Genomic DNA, 6000 nt, shown 5'->3' with positions numbered 1-6000 from the left:
AGGCGGCCCACTTTAATCCCATGGCTGGACACCTCGGGCAGGATAAGACACTCGCCCGGATAATGGCCCGATTCTATTGGCCGGGGATTCGCGGCGACGTCCGTAAGTGGTGTACGGCGTGCCGCGAATGCCAGTTAGTAAATCCAGCGGTCATTCCAAAAGCGCCCTTGCGCCCCCTACCATTAATCGAGACCCCGTTCGAAAGAATTGGGATGGATCTCGTCGAGCCATTAGATCGGTCAACACGAGGGTACCGCTTTATATTAGTTCTGGTGGACTATGCAACGCGATACCCGGAAGCGGTGCCTCTTCGCAATATCTCAGCACGCAGTATTGCAGAGGCCCTCTTCCACGTCATCTCCCGGGTTGGAATCCCGAAAGAGATTCTGACTGACCAAGGCACCTCGTTTATGTCACGAACACTGAGCGAACTGTATGGGCTACTAGGTATTAAGCCGATCCGCACCAGCGTTTATCACCCACAGACGGACGGTTTAGTTGAACGGTTCAATCGCACCCTCAAGAATATTATTAAAAAATTCGTAAGTGAGGACGCACGTAACTGGGATAAGTGGCTCGAACCCTTGTTGTTTGCAGTGCGAGAGGTCCCCCAAGCCTCCACGGGGTTTTCCCCGTTTGAATTATTATACGGGCGTAAGCCGCGCGGCATCTTAGATGTACTGCGGGAGAATTGGGAGGAGGGACCTTCACAGAGCAAAAACGAAATTCAGTACGTTATGGATCTGCGCGCAAAACTCCACACGCTCACCCACCTAACTCAGGAGAATTTGCGGCAGGCCCAGGAACGGCAAGCCCGCCTGTACAACAAGGGCACGCGCCTTAGAGAGTTCACTCCGGGAGATAAGGTACTCGTCCTGTTGCCCACGTCGAGCTCCAAATTAATCGCCAAGTGGCAAGGACCCTTTGAGGTCACACGGCGAGTCGGGGACGTCGACTATGAGGTTAGGCGAACGGACAGGGAGGGGGCGCTACAGATCTACCACCTCAATCTGCTGAAACTCTGGAATGAGGAGGTCCCCGTGGCGTTGGTGTCGGTAGTTCCGGAGAAGGCGGAGCTGGGGCCGGAGGTCCCTAAAGGGTCATTGGCATCACGTACCTCTCCGGTCCCCTGTGGAGACCACCTCTCCCCGACCCAACTCGCAGAGGTCGCCCAGTTGCAGGCCGAGTTTTCGGATGTGTTCTCGCCCCTGCCCGGTCGCACGAACCTCATAGAACACCACATAGAGACGCCCCCGGGGGTGGTAGTGCGTAGCCGCCCTTATAGATTACCCGAACACAAAAAAAAGGTGGTTCGGGAAGAACTTCAGGCCATGCTCGAAATGGGCATCGTCGAGGAGTCCCACAGTGACTGGAGCAGCCCGGTGGTCTTGGTTCCCAAGGCCGACGGGTCGGTCCGGTTCTGTGTGGACTATAGAAAAGTCAACGCGGTGTCTAAATTCGACGCGTACCCAATGCCTCGTATTGATGAGCTGCTCGATCGACTAGGCACGGCTCGCTTTTACTCGACACTGGATTTGACGAAGGGATATTGGCAGATCCCCTTGACTCCATTATTCCGAGAGAAAACGGCCTTTTCCACACCGTTCGGCTTACACCAGTTCGTCACACTTCCGTTTGGGCTGTTTGGGGCGCCCGCTACGTTTCAGCGGCTGATGGACCGGGTCCTCCAGCCGCACGCTACCTATGCGGCCGCGTACCTAGACGACATCATCATTTATAGCAATGACTGGCAGCGGCACCTGCAACACCTGAGGGCCGTCCTTAGGTCGCTGAGGCGGGCGGGGCTCACTGCCAACCCGAAGAAGTGTGCGATTGGGCGGGTGGAAGTACGGTATCTGGGCTTCCACTTGGGCAACAGGCAGGTGCGTCCCCAAATTAATAAGACGGCAGCGATTGCGGCCTGCCCGAGGCCCAAGACCAAAAAGGGGGTGAGACAGTTCCTGGGGCTGGCTGGCTACTATCGTAGGTTTATACCTAATTATTCGGACGTCACCAGCCCGCTGACTGACCTCACTAAAAAGGGGGCGCCAGATCCGGTCCAGTGGACGGAGCAGTGCCAGCGGGCTTTCTCTGAGGTAAAGGCTGCACTGTGTGGCGGGCCACTCTTACACTCCCCTGACTTCTCTCTCCCTTTTTTGTTGCAGACGGATGCGTCGGACAGAGGGCTGGGGGCCGTTTTGTCCCAGCAGGTGGAGGGGGAGGACCGCCCAGTCCTATACATCAGCCGCAAGCTGTCAGTGCGTGAGGGGCGCTACAGCACCATTGAGAGAGAGTGCCTGGCAATCAAGTGGGCGGTCCTCGCCCTCCGTTACTACCTGCTGGGGCGCTCTTTCACCCTCTGTTCGGACCACGCGCCCCTCCAGTGGCTCCACCGCATGAAGGATGCCAACGCGCGGATCACCCGTTGGTATCTGGCACTCCAACCCTTCAACTTCAAGGTGGCCCACAGGCCGGGGGCGCAGATGGTCGTGGCGGACTTCCTCTCCCGTCAAGGGGGGGGGGGGGGGGGGGGGGGGGAGTCGGCTGCGGGCCGGACGGGCGCCCGGCCTGAGTCGGGCGGTGGGGGTATGTGGCAGCGGGGGCGTGGTCAAGCATCGGTCTGTGACAGGAGGGTGGAGCCGGGGAAGGTGAGTGGCAGATTCGCTACACCTGACTGTAATTAACCTGTGTTTTGTGTGTGTTTCCCCAGTAAACCGCTCCCTATTTTAGGAGGCTGAGAGAGAGCAGAGGGAGCGCGACCCGGGATTGGAGGCTGAGTGTGTGTCTGTGTGCTGCGAATATTTAGGCTGAAAAGTTTACTAATAAATACGTTGTCACTACCTCCAAATGTTGTCCTGCCGTCCTCTGTGCTCCACCCACTCATTGTCCGCGCTACAATAATATTTTTGTCTCATTTGTTTAACTGGGTTCTCTTTATCTATGTTTAGGACTTGTGTGCAAATCTGATGATGTTTTTGGTCATATTTATGCAGAAATATAGAAAATTCTAAAGGGTTCACAAACTTTCAAGCACCACTGTATAAGAACATAAAGTGCAAGAGTACAGCAGGTGCAAACATTGCTGACAATAAACTACACAAACAGCATAAAGTGCAGACAACAAGAACCGTGCAAAAATGACAACTAGCACAAACAGACAGTACAGTGCCAACCAGTACCTGTCATGGATAATGTGCGGAAAGTTGAGTGTACATTTTGAGGTAGTATTATGTAAAAAGAAATAAATAGATGTCAAAACTGTGTCTGTGATAGGCATTGTAAACCTTATAAAATGTGATAGTGCGTTATTGTTCACTGTGCAAAGATTGCAGTGTGAGTGGTGTGTTCAACAGTCTGTGTGTTATCAGTCCAGTCCCTCAGATTTGAGGAGTCTGATGGCATGTGGAAAGAAACTGTTACAGAGTCTGGCTGTGAAGGCCTGAATGCTTTGGTACCTTTTTCTAGATGGCAGAAGGGTTTTAACCAAACAATGCATTAAATTCCTTGGTTCTTTTTAAGAACAAAACTAAATATATGGTATTTCCAAATCAACAAACTGATGTCCGCTTTGTTTGATGTCTATAACACTGGTGCAGGAAGTTCTGAAGAAGGAGCTGCAGACTTTACGAGAGAACCACATGGAGCTCCTGTATTCTCACGCTGAGCAAATCAGCGCCACGGAGAGGAGAATTTATGAGAATGGACTGATGCTGGAGCAAGTGAACATGGAAAACAGTCGCCTACATCTGGTGGGTCAGTTAAAAATTAGCTTCTCTTTAAATTAAACGCTGGATGGATCGTCTACAGCAAGTCTGAATGATCAGTCATGACGTTTATGATTTTAGTGTATTGAACAAATGAAGGAGGACATCATTAATGCAAGGAAAGAGAAGGAGAAGCACATACAGGAAATGGGATGGATGAAAGAGGAAGTGCAGTCCATCTACAGTGAGTCTACATGTTTCATTGCATTTTTAATTATTTTTACACTGGAGTCATGTCTGTGTGTATACAGTGTCCAATTTTACTCGCTGTCTTTCCAATCCAGCAGTCAATTACTCCTCAAACTGAAATGCAACATGTTCAACACGTTCATTACAACATTTTGTTCCGCTAACAATCCAATTTCTTTTATTTCTCCAGGAAGTTTAGTGGACGCCTGGATCAAAGATAAACACGCTACAGAGGTGCGTTTCCTATAGCAGCACACCCCAAAGTGTTTTATTCCTCTTATACAACAGCAACTTACTACAAATTACATTTCTTTATTTATTACAGAACATCATAATTTTTATGTCTATAGTTAATGTACCATCTGCAAAACTTTACGTTATAGCAGCTATAAACATTCATTCCCTCACCAGATTCTCTTTATTTTTCCTTTTGAAGCTACAAAGCACTGATGCTGAAGTCTCCTTTCATAAATGCTAAATAAAAAATGTTAAATAATGAGTCAAGACCTTCTGATTAATCAGATTTGAGAATTCAACAACCGCATGCTATAAGAATTGCAGTACTTCATAAAAATACAGCTGCAGTCAGAGATTTACATACACGGACATGAATGGCATTGCAATATTGGTTTTTCAATGATTTTCTTTGAACTGTTCTTTTTCTGTGGAAGAATAATTGTAAATCATACATCTTTAAAAGGAAAAAAAACAAGCCTTTGGTGCACAAGTTTTAATTTAGTTTGGGTTTTCTGAAATCAACACAGGGTCAAAATTATACATACAACACATCTAATATTTGGTTAAATGTCCCTTAGGAAGTTTCACCTTGACCAGATGCTTTTGATCACCAACAAGTTTTTGTTAGAATTCTGGTTGGATATTTGACCATCTTCTTGGCAGAATTGGTAGAGTTCAATTAAATGTCTGTCTTCTGTCACAGGCCTGACTTTTAAGCAGAGTCCACATATTTTTGATTGGGCTAAGGTCAGGACTTGTTTTAAGCTAATGTTAGCCTGCTTTATCCATTCCACAACCATCTTTGATGTGTGTTTGGGGTCACTGCCCTGCGGACACCTAATTGTGTCCAAATTTGAGGTTATGGTAAAAAATTCTGAAGTAGTCCTATTTCTTCATTATTCCATCCACTTTGTGCAATAGACCAGTTTCCCTGGCAGCAAAACAGCCCCAGAGCATGATGCTACTTGCTTGACTGTAGACAGTGGCACTGGTGGTCCAGCAGCTTCCAGTTCATGGCAGACCTGTGCCTTAGTGGTTCCTGACCATCCGGACCAATTTCCTCCCTGCTGAGGGTGACAGTTTGGCTCTTCTCCCAGGAAAGTGGCTACCCCCCCCAATAACTTGTACATAATGATTTGAACTGATGATATTGGAATCTGCTGTTATCTAGAAATGGCTCCAAAAGACATTCCTGAGTTGGGTAAAGTCTATGATCCTCTTTCTCAGATCTGCACTGAGCTCCTTGGACTTTTCCACGATACTGTCTCATCTCATTATCTGTTGCCGCTTTATCCTGTTCTACAGGGTCGCAGGCGAGCTGGAGCCTGTCCCAGCTGACTACGGGCGAAAGGCGGGGTACACCCTGGACAAGTCGCCAGGTCATCACAGGGCTGACACATAGACACAGACAACCATTCACACTCACATTCACACCTGCGGTCAATTTAGAGTCACCAGTTAACCTAACCTGCATGTCTTTGGACTGTGGGGGAAACCGGAGGAAACCCACGCGGACACGGGGAGAACATGCAAACTCCGCACAGAAAGGCCCTCATCGGCCACAGGGCTCGAACCCGGACCTTCTTGCTGTGAGGCGACAGCGCTAACCACTACACCACCGTGCCGCCCTCCATGATACTGTGTGTTGGTCAATCCAATGAGTGCTGACAAACCAACTGTTTTTATGTTAGCACAGAGGAGATACCAGCTGTAGTCAATCACTAACAGGAATTTAAGAGGCCTTGAACTTGGCAAGCTAGACATTTTGGAACTTTCAGCACCACTGAATTAATAATCTAAGTGGGTGTAC

This window comes from Neoarius graeffei, chromosome 11, assembly GCF_027579695.1.
Source record: "Neoarius graeffei isolate fNeoGra1 chromosome 11, fNeoGra1.pri, whole genome shotgun sequence".
In the NCBI taxonomy this organism is placed as follows: Eukaryota; Metazoa; Chordata; class Actinopteri; order Siluriformes; family Ariidae; genus Neoarius; species Neoarius graeffei.
The sequence above is the reverse complement of the archived record's forward strand: the minus strand, read 5'-3'. Positions refer to the sequence as shown.